Genomic DNA, 15,346 nt, shown 5'->3' with positions numbered 1-15,346 from the left:
TAATACGATATCTAGCCTTCCAGAGGAACTCGTTTCAATCACAAAATTGAAATAGAGCTAACAGGTTCTCAGTTTTCCAAGCCTACTCAAGGCAACATTGGATAAAAATATAGTAATCTATGGCCTTACAAGTCACTATTTACAAATAGAAATCTCATTACACAGAGGCACAGTAGCTAGTACCCAACCTACAGGGCCTTAGTGAAAAAGAACCGGTTAAATAAACGGCCCGAGTACAATTTGAATGGAATCGAAGACTGAGCTCCAAAAAACAAATTTTAAAAACCTATAGGGCGCTTGACCGACGAAACAGGGACTATTCCCAAACTACTGAGGTAGCACGCATGGAAATAACTTTAATACATTGCAGAAACCAAAGGTTACAAAACGTGATACCTCAAACCAAGCTCGAGAGGGTACTTCACTATCTATCCCCGATTTTATGAAGTTGTTACATTAGCCGGCAGAAGTTACATTTTCAGAAAAGTAGGTTACATAGTTGGTGATTCGGACCTTTCCCTCGGGTTAAACTGCGGAGCAAGAAAGAAAGAAAGAAAGAAGGATGTTATGAGGCCATTACCTTGTAGAAGTTCTAGCAGCTGACGAAAAGGCCTCCCGCCTCCTGCTTGACACACACACTCAGTGAGATAACGATCAGCTGGCCAAGAGACGTGAAAATCCGCAGTATATAAACCCTCGGGGAAAGTTCGAGACCATTCAAGATTAAACTAGCCACACCCTCTCATGTTTATTGGGTACTTTCAAAGTTACACTCAAAATCAAAGAAGACTGTGATTGGTAGAAAATTAATTACAGAAATTAGGGATTGGCTGGATTCAAAACTGGCGGAAGGAAAAGATAAATATTGCCAACCCAAAAATAAATGAACATCAATTAGAAAAAAACTTATGAATACCAAACTTCTTTAAATCAAAAGTTCTTTCACTTCACACCAGGGTACATGAGCATAGTTTTCGGTAGTGACATCTATGGAAGAATGTCCAAACTTCTTGACGAATGGCAAACAAAACAAGTAGAATAATACAGCCAGTTCAGGAAACTTCACAATAACAAATTTACATCATATTTTAGTGGTGACATCTTCTGAGTAAATTTATTAAGTTGGCCTAGTTTAAATTTCACTGTTTCACCAGTAGAGGAGTTCTTTTAGGCGCTAGATTTAAGTGCGCGGGCGTTGGGGTGTACCTCCCGGTTTTCCGTGGTTTCCCATTTTCACACCAGGCAAATGCTGGGGCTGTACCTTAATTAAGGCCACGGCCGCTTCCTTCCCACTCCTAGCCATTTCCTGTCCCATCGTCGCCATAAGACGTATCTGTGTCGGTGCGACGTAAAACAACTAGCAAAAAAAAGCAATTATTATTATTATTATTATTATTATTATTATTATTATTATTATTATTATTATTATTATTATTATTATTATTATTATTATTATTATTATTATTATATGTATCCATTTGTGCTTCACAAGTGAAAATACTCCTTCAGTAAAAGTAACGGAGCCTGGAATGCTTATAGTAAGACACAGGAGTTTCTTTCAATTGGGTGCACAAATTCAATTTATACTCGTGAAATAGAGTCACTTATTTCTGACAAACACTTTCAGAACCGGAAACTCACAAACACAACAATCGAAGGTTGAATTTTAATCGGAAGGTATATGAATGACGTGTGGAGTATGCTATCAAATAACGGAGAATACTGAGTTTGATTTCTGCTTGAGGAGCTATTTTAAAGATAAAAGGTTTACGGGAGATTTTTTAATGCGGAAATTATGGAACATTTGGGAGAACTCGGGAAATGTGGATGAGTGGTGGAGGTGGTGATTACTGTTTCAAGAGGAACTGCAACTGGGCAAACATCCTCAAAATATGGAACGTATTTCAACTAGATGCCTGGGTCACGTAAGACGAATAGACCTTGAGCGAATACTCAAGACATTGCTTTATGGAAAATCACAGAAAGTAGTTACCCTTATCAATTAACATCTCCGTGAATCTTGGCTGAGAATCCGGTCAGTACTTAAGCCTGTTATACACGATCAAATGTTTGTCAGACTCAAAACTTCACAAGACTTCAAAAGTAGTTCACTTGTCAAATTACTTGCAATACTTGGGAACCCTTGAGAAGTCTTCAAAAGTTTTGAAATTGAAACATGTTTTAATCGATCAAATAATTGCCAAGTCTTTGACGGAATTGGCCAATCGCTATGCCGCTAAGCATGCTGGGATTGCCGGGACAGAAATCAAAACAACATGGCTTCGTCTTCATGACCGAGGGAAATTGTGTGTGTGCATTAATTGCTAAGTACGACGTACATCCCTGCCTACTGGACTCCCTAGCGTAACACAAGAAAATGAACAAAACGGCAGCATACGAGGAGATTGCAAGAGAAATATCTCAAGGAAGTGGACGGCTTTTATGTTTATTACCGTACAGTAACCTATAAGAAAACTATCAGCAATCTGTGGTTTGTAACGATCTTCGCATATTATTATTATTATTATTATTATTATTATTATTATTATTATTATTATTATTATGTTTTCGTGTATTAAGATATGAATTTCCGTTTCATTGATATGATTTTTATTCAATTAATGTGAGTAAATGCAATCTAACATAATCTCTGAAAATTATTTTATGGCAGTAAAGACGTTGCAAAAATTAAGTTGAAAATTATCACATTAATATTTTAACCACGTAAAGCATGGTTCATTGCGCGTGTTCTTCTTTTTTAAGAATATATCTCAGTGCTAGTCCAAGAGACCGGGCGAGTTGGCCGTGCGGTTAGAGGAGTTCGAATCCCACTGTCGGCAGCCCTGAAGATGGTTTTCCGTGCTTTCCCATTTTCACACCAGGCAAATGCTGGCGCTGTACCTTAATTAAGTCCACGGCCGCTTCCTTCCAACTCCTAGGCCTATCCTATCCCACCGTCGCCATAAGACCTATATGTATCAGTGCGACGTAAAGCCACTAGCTAGTCCAAGAACCGCAACTGTTGTTTGCCTTTCCTTCATGTTAAAACAAAATTATATCAAACCTTGCCAAATCATTTCAAATCTTGTCAAACCTTTAGCAATGTTGAACAATCTTTGATAAGATTTGACAATTTTTCTTGTGAAGTATTAAAATGAAAGAAAAATTTGATGGTGTACAACAGGCATAAGATCCTCTTGGAGGAACCGTCACGTCGTTTAATTCCATGTCCCAATGTGGCAGGTCGAACATCTACAAGGCTGTGATATTCTGCAAGGCCCTCTGATAGAGAACCCGCTCCACAGTGGGGTGCCCCTGTATTTGCAGACCATTACAGCTGTGTGTACAAAGCACCAGTTAAAATCACAGCAATTTGTCAAAATAAAGTGCGCCAATACTGCTGTATAGCCTACTCCATTCAGTGTGACAACACTGCTCCTGTATTTACTTTAATGCAACACAAAGCAGAAGAAATATAATCGCCTAATTTATTAATAAGCACAGAACGGGATTATAAATTATGCATTTAATTTTACCAACTGCTCTACTCTTTCCAGCTTAGCGATGCCATATCGCATCAAGATTCTTCTTTCTTGCTTTTGGTTCCAAGAGGATTTCTGGTAAATAGAGTTGTCAGGTTTTTGAAATGCCAATAAGGGACAGGCGATGTCGAAATGACATAACGACATTTTCCTAATACAACACTGAGATGTAATTTACTATACTATAATTACATTGTAGTCACATCGTTGGCTGAACGGTCAGTGTACTGCCCTTTGGTTCGATTCCCGGCCGAGTCGGGGGTTTTGATCGCTTCTGATTAATTCTTCTGGCTCGGGGACTGGGTGTTTGTGTCTGTCCCAACACTCTACTCTTCATATTCAGACAACAAACCACACTACCAACCACCTCAGAAACATGCAATAGAAATTACATCCCTCCGCATAGGGTGGCGTCAGGAAGGGCATCTGGTCGTAAAACAGGGCCAAACCCATATGTGCGGCGCAGTTGTGTGTGTGAGAAAAAGCGGCAATCTTGCTGTCTCATTTTCTACATAAAAAGTTTCTATTTATTTTTAAGAATTAAAAAGCTCTTTCAACATAAATACATTGGAAGCAGTTTTCGCACAAAACTTAACACATCAGCAATTGCCAGAAAATGAAGGTAATGAAAAATCGAAATATTTTTTTCCCAAATATTTTAATAATGTCCGCCTCTGTGGTGTAGCGGTTAGTGTGATTAGCTGCCACGCCCGGAGGCCTGGGTTCGATTCTCGGCTCTGCCACGAAATTTTAAAAATTGGTATGAGGAGTGGAGTGGGGTCCACTTAGTCTCAGGAGGTCAACTGAGTAGAGTGCGGTGGTGGTGGTGGTGGTGGTGGTGGTGGTGGGGGTTCTATTCCCACCTCAGCCATCCTTAAAGTGGTTTTCCGTTGTTTCCCACTTCTCCTTCAGACAAATGTCGGGATGGTACCTAACTTAAGGCCACGGCCGCTTCCTTCCCTCTTCCTTGACTCTCCCTTGCAATCTTCCCATCCCCCCGCAAGGCCACTATTCAGCATAGCAGGTGAGGCCACCTGAACGAGGTACTGGTTCTCCTTCCCAGTTGTATCCCTAACCCAAAATTCTCACATTCCAGGACACTGTCTCTTGAGGTGGTAGAGGTGAGATCCCTCGCTAAGTCCAAGGAAAAAATCGACCCTTGATGGTAATCGGATTAAGAAAGAAGAAAGAAAGAACGTGTTGTTGTTATAATAATAATAATAATAATAATAATAATAATAATAAGGCAATCGTATGGGCTCAGCTGCCGTGTGTAGGCATTTTATTTGAAGCCATCTAGGCTGCGTGCACGTCAATTTCGACCATCCGTTTCAATCTACAAGATGGATGAGTAAACATGATCTGTCTTGAGTGATCTATGGCTGATTTTCAATTAATTTTGTCAGGCAATCACCATAGGTGTTTTTCATGCCGACAAGGTAAGTCATGGAGTGTCGAAAGGGCTTTTTTTCCGGCCTACAAAAATTCATCCTCTTCTGCCAGATTTGAACCCATGACTCTGATCCACAGGACGAACAAACCTTAGCATAACACTTTAATCCTTGCTCATAAATCCGGAAGAAGAACGGGTATTCTAGCTGGTAATTTTCTATAGACGATCAGAGTTAATACAATGGCACACTTCCGAAGAACAGACTACCTTAACTCAAAAATGTAAACTTCATTGATTTAAAGATCAAAGTATTTTTACCCCCCCCCCCCGTGGGTGGGGGCGCAGATGAAGAACATACCCACGGTATTCCCTGCCTGTCGTAAGAGGTGACTAAAAGAGGTGACCAAGGGATGATGCCATTAGACTACTTGTGATTAGTACAATTACGTGCAGAACACTGTGGGTCAACGTTACTTGCGACTAGTACCACCTTGCGAGGAAAACCATGGGTCTACGTTACATAGGAGTAGCACCATTATGTGAGGAGCACCATGGGTTTGTGTTGCCTGTAGGCGTTAACATAATGTGTGGTACCCCGTGGGTCTACATTGCCTATGGTTAGTACCACTATGTGAATAACACCATGGGTATAGCTTACGTGGCCTGTGATTAGTTCCACTAAGTGAAGAACACTATGGGTCTGCGTTGCTTGTGAGTAGTGCACTTAATGTTCGAAACACCATAGGTTTGTGTTACCTGTGAGTGGTGTCATGCCGTGGGTCACCTGTGGAGAATTATCTAACTGACCGTACCTGTTCGCTATACAGCTAAGGAGTTTGAGCCTCCATGGACATTAACATACTCTTGCTATCTACTTAATATGGACTCCATGAAAGTAATAGTATAGTAGTCTTGGTGATGTTTGATGCTGTTGTAGCAGAGGATAATTCTTTGTAAGAATAAATCAGTAACCCTATGACATTTCAGTGTTCTTATGAAGTAAAACATTACATAATGGTGCCGAAACCCGTTTATGGAACGATTAGCGGCTAGAAAAACGCGGACAGACAACGGTAAGCAGCATCACGCAACATCGCCGTATCAACAAGAAACCAGCTAACCCAAGTAAGATCTCTACTTACATTCAATTTCTTAAGCAACGGATATACATTTGAAGGAATATACGTAATTATATACATTACGAACAGACTCATTTGAAGTGTTACGAAACATCAGTGTACGTTTCAAAGTGCGTCGCAAAAACAGTGAATATTACAAGTGTGTAAAGCCTCTGTTGACAGGATCAGTACTATAACCAACACTTAAGATTTAACTGTCGTAAAAACATAATACGGAAACCCGGACTGTTTACGAATGCAGTGTAACTTCAGGTTGCAGTGAAATACCAATTACAGTACAGATATAGGTTAAAGACAGGAATACGGTAATGTCCATGTACGTAGTGTGTGTTATTTTCGTTAACGGTATTCGTGCATAATTCAGTTCAGTGAAACATGGAAAATACGAATATTAACGCACCTACTGCTCAGTTTACAGTTTCAAATGCAAACATTTTACAAACTGAAAGACGCATTCGAACAGCAACCAGATCGTCGGAAACTAGACTTGTTCAAAGACTACGAACAGCGATCGAAGATGGATATGATGACATCGAAATGGAAATATTAGCGCAAAGATTACACGAACTACTACTAGATTTGAGCGAAATTCAGAAACGGATACAGGCGTTGCAGGAAGACGATGCGAACGAACGGGATGCAGAAGAGTGTGAAAACCGTCGAATAGAAGGCCGAAAACTAATTGCAATAGCAAACAAGAAGATCACAGAAATTAGGTTTCCCCAGCAGCAATCAAACGCAAAGAATGAAACAACTGTTCTTCAGTCTGCAATCGTGAGACCACGCTTACCTAAGCTTGAAATTAAACCTTTCATGGGCACCTTTTCAGACTGGCCAAGATTTTATCAGCAATTTGAATCAGCAATTCATAATAATTCGGCAATTACGCCAGTTGACAAACATCTGTATCTATGGAACTTGGTAGAAGGAGAAGCCAGACATCTCATCAGTGGGCTGAAAATGTCAGAGGAAAATTACAAGATCGCACTTCAGAAGCTGAAGGAACGCTTCGACAACATTAAATTACAGCAACAGGAACATATCGATTTCTTCCGTACCTTGAGAAAACATTCAGATCCAACTACTACCGAGTTGAGAAGCATATATAACAGTTTCCAGATGAATATTGCAGCTCTTAAAGGACTTGGGTTTGATGCCTGCATGCTTGGTTCCTTTTTATCTGCAGATATTTTACGTGCCTTTCCAGATGAAACAAAATTCGCCTGGTACACTACGCAGGGCGATGATGGTAACTTGGATGCCCTGATGAATTTCCTGGACAAATGGGTACTCAGCAAAGAAAAATCAGAGAAGTTGAACGAGTTCAGTGACAGTTTAGGAGAACAGTTCTCTACAACAATGAATCTACACACCAGTCAATACAAGAAAGAAATAAAAAAGAGTAAGCATACTGAACAGCAAAATAATCCACCTAAACTAACGTACAGCGATGAAATAAAAACAAACCCAATCACATGCGCCTTTTGCGATAGAAGAGGCCACTGGAGTAACGAATGCCATAAAATAGTCTCAGTTGCAGCCAGATCAGAAAAATTAAAGAAAGATGGACGATGCTTCATCTGTTTAGGCAAAAACCACAAAATGAAAGACTGTAGAAAGAAAGATCAGAAATGTCGAGTCTGTAATAACACAGGACATCATAAATCCATTTGCAAGTCATCCTTGGATACAATAACGGCAGTAACCACAGGGGAGTCACTTACGAAAGAAACAACTGTTACAGCTGTCCATACTGCAGAGACAAAGAATACACAATTGCATGAGATGTTTTTGAACACAGCTTTAGTATGGATTTCTGATCGCAACGGCAATCAGCATATGACAAAAATACTACTTGATGCCGGAAGTGAACGCAGTTATATCGTCAAAGATCTAACAGATAAACTAAACTTGGAAAACATTGGAAAAGAGTCCTTAATTATTTCAACACTTGAACATCACGGTAAAGCAACAATACGCAACCGAGTACGATTTCAACTTACAGGAGCAGCCACGGGAACTGCAATTAAGATAGAAGCTTTAGAAGCTACACATACTTTTCAAGCTCTGAGACCAGTTCCAATGGATATTAGGCAACAATTCAGCAGTTTAAAATTTGCAGATGCTGATGAAATATCGAAGAACATCTCTATTGGAATATTAGTTGGCGCTGATTACCATGAACGTATCTTCCAAGATGACATCATCCGCTTATCAGACTCACTCACCATTCGCAGAAGTATTTTTGGTTGGATTCTATTTGGAAGTCGCACTGGGATTTCGATAAAAGAAACAAATTCATACTTCATTCACTCAGAAACAGACAACCTATTGAGGAGATTCTGGGAGCTAGAGAGCATCGGAATCAGGGATGATGAAACTCGCAAATTCACAGCCAAGGAACAGAAGATCTTGACAACAACCAATGAACAATTTGCGATAACTGAAAGACGGTGCACAGTATTCCTACCTTGGAAAAAGGATGAACCTAATCTACATGACAACAGGAATATTGCATTAAAGCGTTTCGATAGTTTGAAGAAGCGATTTGCAAGAGATAAGAAATACGAAGAACGCTATGTACAAGCAATGCAGAAACACATTGAGAACGAACAAGTTGAATTCTGTAGTGAGGAATCAGAAAGAGGAAAAATATTCTTCATGCCACATCATGCAGTAATTCGAGATGATCATGAAACAACCAAAGTGAGGATCGTATTTGACGCTTCTTCACATGAGAAAGGCGAATTGTCTTTGAACAGCAACTTAGAATCTGGCCCCAATCTGAATCCAGATTCAACAGCAACCTTACTTCGGTTACGAACGTTCAACAAATACATTGCAGCAGACGGGAATCAGAGCTTTTTACAGTTGATTCTGAATGAGAAAGACAGAGATTCCACTCGTTTTTTCTGGTTTAAAATGATTCGTTCAGAAGAAGGGTGGCTGAGAACCAATGAGACCACAATATACCGTTTCTGTCGACTCCCATTTGGGCTGACATGCAGCCCGTATTTGCTGGCAGCAACTTTAAGACAACTAGCAACGGTGATGAAAGACAAATATCCAAACGCATTAAGAATTCTAGAAGACAACGTGTATGTTGACGATCTAGCAGCAGGCGGAGACACGGATGAAGAATTGATAGACATTTATACAGAGATGAAAAATTGTTTCAATGAGATCAGCATTCCACTTTCCAAATGGTTATCAAACTCAATAACAATGAACCAGGTGTGGCGAGAAACGAAAGAAGTGGTCCGCCAAAATACATCTATTTTAGGCATTCCAACTGATACGGATACAGATGAATTCTACTTCTCGTTCGAGAATACCGTAAGTACAGCAGCACTCATGCCCTGTACTAAAAGAGTTGTTCTGAAGACTGCAGCAAGAATCTACGATCCATTAGGCCTCCTATCACCAGCAACAATTACAGGAAAGATTATTTTCCAAGAAACTTGGCTGAGAAACCTCGACTGGGATGAGCTTTTGCCACATGATTTAGTTCAGAAGTGGAACCACTGGCTAGAAGGTTTAAAAAGCTTACACACAGTTAAAATTCCACGATGGATAGGATCTTGGATCAAGCAAGACCAGACCAGAGAACTGCACATTTTCAGTGATGCCAGCGAACGAATATATGGCGCAGCAGTTTACATCAAGACGACCATAAACGAACATGTCAGGATCGAATTAATCACAGCCAAAAATCGACTCGCACCAGTTCAGAAAATATCCTTACCACGACTAGAACTCATGGGAGCTATCATAGCAGTTCGTCTTTCGGAGTATGTCAAACGTGAACTACACTTGGAACTACACCACGTCCAATTTTGGACCGATTCAACCATTGTATTACACTGGATAAGAGGAAACGCGTCGGAATGGAACGTGTTCGTCTCGAACAGAATACATGAAATTCATCGAAGGTCACACCCAACACAGTGGCGTCTTTGCCCCGGCAAGGAAAACCCTGCAGATCATATAACACGAGGGCTAACAGCAAATCAACTGCGTGAAAGTAACTCATGGTGGCATGGTCCAGACTGGCTTATAAAACCAGAAGAGTATTGGCCGAAATCAGTTGAAATATCACAAACAGAACTTGATAAAACAGGAATAGAACGAAAGAAAACAGTTTCCCATGCTACCGCAGCTAAACAGACAGAAGCGATTTTCGATATTACAAGATATAGCAGATTAACCAAAGTTCTCAGGATTACAGCATGGATTTGGCGATTTACACGAAATACACGCTGTCAAGAAAAAACGTTAGGCCCACTACAATTAGACGAAATTCAAACTGCAAAGCTGTTTTGGATTAAACATTCACAGAGAGAATCGTTCCCAGAAGAAATAGAAGCACTACAGAAAAGGTCAGAACTACCCAAGCAGTCCAAAATTAGAAACTTTTCTCCATTCATCAAACATGGCATTCTTAGAGTTGGTGGACGTTTACAATTTGCCGGTTTAGATGAAAACGAGCAACATCCCATTATTTTAAATGGTGACCACCATTTCACAAAACTGTTAGTAGAAGAGGAACATAAAACCCAATTCCATGTAGGAACTCGAATTTTGTTGAGTATTTTAAGGACAGACTTTTGGATACTTCGAGGACGACAGATCATCAAGAAAATCATTAGAAAGTGCTTACCGTGCAAAAAACTTAAAGCAAAGGCAGCTTCGGAAGTTGAACCCCCTCTTCCGGCAGAACGCGTAACTCCTAGCAGACCATTTGAGACCACTGGTGTGGACTTCGCAGGTCCGTTATATTCCAAGAATGGAGGCATATTACGGAAAAGATACATTGCATTGTTCACATGCGCTGTAACACGCGCTGTACACTTGGAGCTTGTGACAGATATGAGTACGGAGAAATTCATTCACGCCTTACAGCGATTTATTGGACGAAGAGGTTTATGTCGAACAATTTGGTCCGATAACGCACGAACATTTAAGAAAGCTGAAAGAGAACTTAGCACATTATGGGAAAATCTGAAAACAGAAGACATTGTGCATTTTTTGAATGGTAAAAATATTCATTGGCAATATATAGTCGAACGCGCTGCTTGGTGGGGAGGATTCTGGGAGAGAATGGTACAGACAGTGAAAAGCTGTTTGAAGAAAGCCTTAGGAAGCAGGCGGTTCGATGATGAAGAAATTTACACAGTTCTCGTCGGAATTGAAGCAACAATCAACAGTAGACCCTTGACGTATGTGGAAAACGATCCTCAGCATCGTGCGCTGACACCAGCACATTTTCTTATTGGTGATAACACAACAAGGCTACCAGACAGAAAGACCAATGTTGAAGATAGTAACAAAACAAAGGAAGAAATGAATCAGATGTGGATAGAAAAACAGTCTGCACTGAACACATTTTGGAAGCAGTGGAGGTACGAGTATCTATTGGATCTAAATAGTTTCCATGAAGTTCAGCAACGGAACCAGAATCGTCCACTTCTTCAACATGGAGATCTGGCGCTACTAAGCGACGATAAACTACCAAGGCAAATTTGGAAGATAGCTAGAATCTCCAAACTCATCATGGGACGAGATGGGAAGATCAGGTCCTGTGAGCTGACTGACAAAGAGGGGAGAGTATTTCGAAGACCCATTCAACTGGTACATCCATTGGAGTTGAGCAACCGTGATACGGCTCAAGGTGGGGAGTGTGGAGAATGATCTAACTGACCGTACCTGTTCGCTACACAGCTAAGGAGTTTGAGCCTCCATGGACGTTAACATACTCTTGCTATCTACTTAATATGGACTCCATGAAAGTAATAGTATAGTAGTCTTGGTGATGTTTGATGCTGTTGTAGCAGAGGATAATTCTTTGCAAGAATAAATCAGTAACCCTATGACATTTCAGTGTTCTTATGAAGTAAAACATTACATCACCATTACCTGTGATTAGTACCACCATGCGAGAAACACCATGAGTATACGTTACCTGTTACCATAGGAGGAACACCATGGTTCTGATTTACTAGTGATTAGTACAATTATGAAGGGCCGGTGACCTGGATTTTGGACCCCTTTTATAATAAGGCATTGTGAATTGGATCCACTGATTGTTTTTGTTTCACGATCATTTTTTCATCATCATTCGTTTTAGATTCTAGTCAGTGGATAAATTTTAAAGTTTTAATTTTTATTTCGTTCACCTTGTACCATTATGGGACGATGACCTAGCTGTTAGGCCCCTTTAAACAACAAACATAATCAAATAACTTCTTCGTAATTTTAGAGCTAATTTCCATGACGTTTAAGATCCTTTCCAACGTTTGTGGCCTTGAACGACTGCAACATTGATTAACCCCAAAATCTAGGTTACTAGTCTCTACTATTCTCTTGGCTTTATTCACATCAATAACATATTCGAACACAATAGACATGTTTTCATTATTATGTCCGTATATGTCATGCTTTTCCCCCTTTTGAAGTAGTACCTGAGCTCTTCAATAGCTCTTCTTTTCTTCTGTGACATTAACAGTCCCCTGTAAGCTGTTTGTACAGCATACAGTCCTTACAGAAGATTAATGGCTTTCCCTCAGGGTGCGCCGGACTAAATCTAGACTCCCGCAAGGATCGCTTTTGGCCTCTCGCTATTCATGTTTTACAATAAATTACTGCTCACAGCCCAGCAGACTATTTTCGGTCTAATAATATAATTATGTTGTTTTCAATTCACAAATTTAGATAAGGAGAAGTTGGTCAAAATTAGTAATAGGCTTTTAGTTACAATCAAAGTAGCACTAATGAGTAAATGGTCAGTGTAAACGTTCTTACCTTTCCTCTAATTATTTATTTTCCATCTGAGGTTTAGTAGTAGAGAGTAGGTCTCCACATTCCAAGATCGCGGATTCAAGTCCAGTACATGTGGTTAGATGTTTTTGGAAGGCTGAGGAAAAAAGCCAGACCGCACGCAGATATTAGAATGTCACGTCGTAGGTGACGTAAGCCGGCGAAGACATCACGTCTATAACCATATAAATGTATACAGGGTGTATGAGAACTATGCCAAAGCCCATCTGGTGACCATGATCGTTAAGGCGCTGAAGTCTAAACAGTCTGACACTGAGGTTAGCCGGTTCAAGTCCCGTTGGTTTTCACGATCAGAATGTTGGCTGGCAGGGTAGAGGATGTGGTGGTATACAATTTATAATCACTAGATTGCGTGCCAAAAGCCTGGATTAAATTCCAAACCTCTCCACAGCGAGGGCATATGACGCTGTTGATGGTGATTCGTCCGTCGGATGGCGACGTTAAGCCTTGAGCAGATCCCTTGGTGCTATTCGACAGGAGTAGGCTATGTGCCGGCACAGGGTTTCACCCTCTCCCTACTATCAAATATCATGTCATTCATTTCATCTCATTAACTCCTCTGATGAGGTTGACGCCAGGAAGGGCATCCGTTCATAAAAACCCGCCACGACAGATTCATCTCACATCATACCCGACCCCGTAGGAAAACGGGACAAGGATTGGACAAGCAACATCAGAACTATATCGACAAAAGAATCAAGGATGCTCTTCGTGTTATGTTAAGAACGATGGTGCATTAGGAGAAAACTTTTCGAGAAACTGCGAACATTGAAAATTGCAAATGTAGAAAGGTGACATCAAAGGAACCACTGAAAGTTAAAAAATTAGCACCAAGAGAAAACAGGGAGGGAAACAGAATCAACTGGCACACAGTTGGTGAGTTTGAACTGGACAGGGGTACGTGCTTTGTCCTTCAGAAGAAAGAAGAAATGGAATAACGTATGACTTTTAGTGCAGGGAATGTCCGAGGACATGTTCGGCTCGCCAGATGCAGGTCTTTTGATTTGACACCCGTAGGCGATCTGCGCGTCGTGATGAGGATAACTGATGATAAAGACGACACATACACCCAGCCCCCGTGCCAGCGAAATTAATCAATGATGGTTAAAATTTCCGACCCTGTCTGGAATCGAACCCGGGAACCCTGTGACCAAAGGCCAGCGCGCTAACCACTTAGCCATTGAGCCGGTGGTCCTTCACATGGAAAGTAGCCATTCGAGTTGATATTAAGAGCAATCAGCGAAAAAGTTCATAAGACAGCTTATTATATATAACAATTAAGCAGTGAATTAATAAAAGGTTGTTTTCTAAGCCTACCATATAATTATACTAAACTTAGGTTAAAATTAATTATTTATAAAATCACTAGAGTTACAAGAACCTAAGTAAGTTTAATTGTAAGTAAAATGCCATATTTCAAATACAGGTGAATGCATGGTCAAACGGAGCAACAGACTTCACAGCCTGAGTCTCGCCTTGTAAAATAAGACATTTAATAAATAAATAAATAAATAAATAAATAAATAAATAAATAACTCGGAAAGGGGCTGTCCTCTAAACTAACATAGGATGCACCAGCACCAAGCAATCACAGACAAGGAAATGGATGTATGTATTCAGTCTTAACAGACATCAATTCATTTTCCTTATGATTCAATTAAAGATGATATATATCTATAGGTTATTGATTTGGAATTCCTTATGCAGCGAACAATACAAGGGGTGTGGCTAACTTGTAATATATCAAGTTGTTGCAGCATTTGAATAGTGACAGGTCTCTTGTTAGATCATAAATAAGGTACACTGAAGAAAATGGAAATTGCATCATCCACAAGGAGTGGTGCTACTTTGCTGCAATTGAACATGCAGGAAGAGTGTTCGGTGGTGCTTCGACGACTACATTTTCAGGTCCCTCTGCAAGTTTGGACAACAATCAATACAGGATGTGCCCACCACGAGCTGCAATACATTGATGAATTCGTCGAGGCATAGAGTCAATAAGGCCCTGGATCGCTTCCTGAGGAATTGTGGCCCATGCTTGCTGCACTGCACGGGTCAGTTGTTCCAGAGATGTGGGTGGCTGAGGACGGTTGGCCAGTTGTCGATCCATCATGTCCCACACATGCTCAATAGGACTGAGGTCCGGAGATCTGGCGGGCCATTCTAAGGCTGTGATGTCGTGGAGAGCTTCTCTGGAGATGCGTGCAGTGTGAACCCGGGCATTGTCCTGCTGAAGCATCCCGTTAGGAATGTTCGCCATCATAGGGACAACCACTGGATTGAGTACCCTATCAACGTATTGTCGAGTCATAGTGCCCTCAACAAGCACTAATTGTGATTTCACATTAAAGCCAATAGCTCCCCAGACCATAATGCTTGGTGTTGGCCCTGTGTGCCTCCCGACAATAAGATCTGTGTGGCCCCTCTCCTCGGTA

This window comes from Anabrus simplex, chromosome 11 (genome assembly GCF_040414725.1).
Source record: "Anabrus simplex isolate iqAnaSimp1 chromosome 11, ASM4041472v1, whole genome shotgun sequence".
In the NCBI taxonomy this organism is placed as follows: domain Eukaryota; kingdom Metazoa; phylum Arthropoda; class Insecta; order Orthoptera; family Tettigoniidae; genus Anabrus; species Anabrus simplex.
This window is presented reverse-complemented; position numbering follows the sequence as displayed.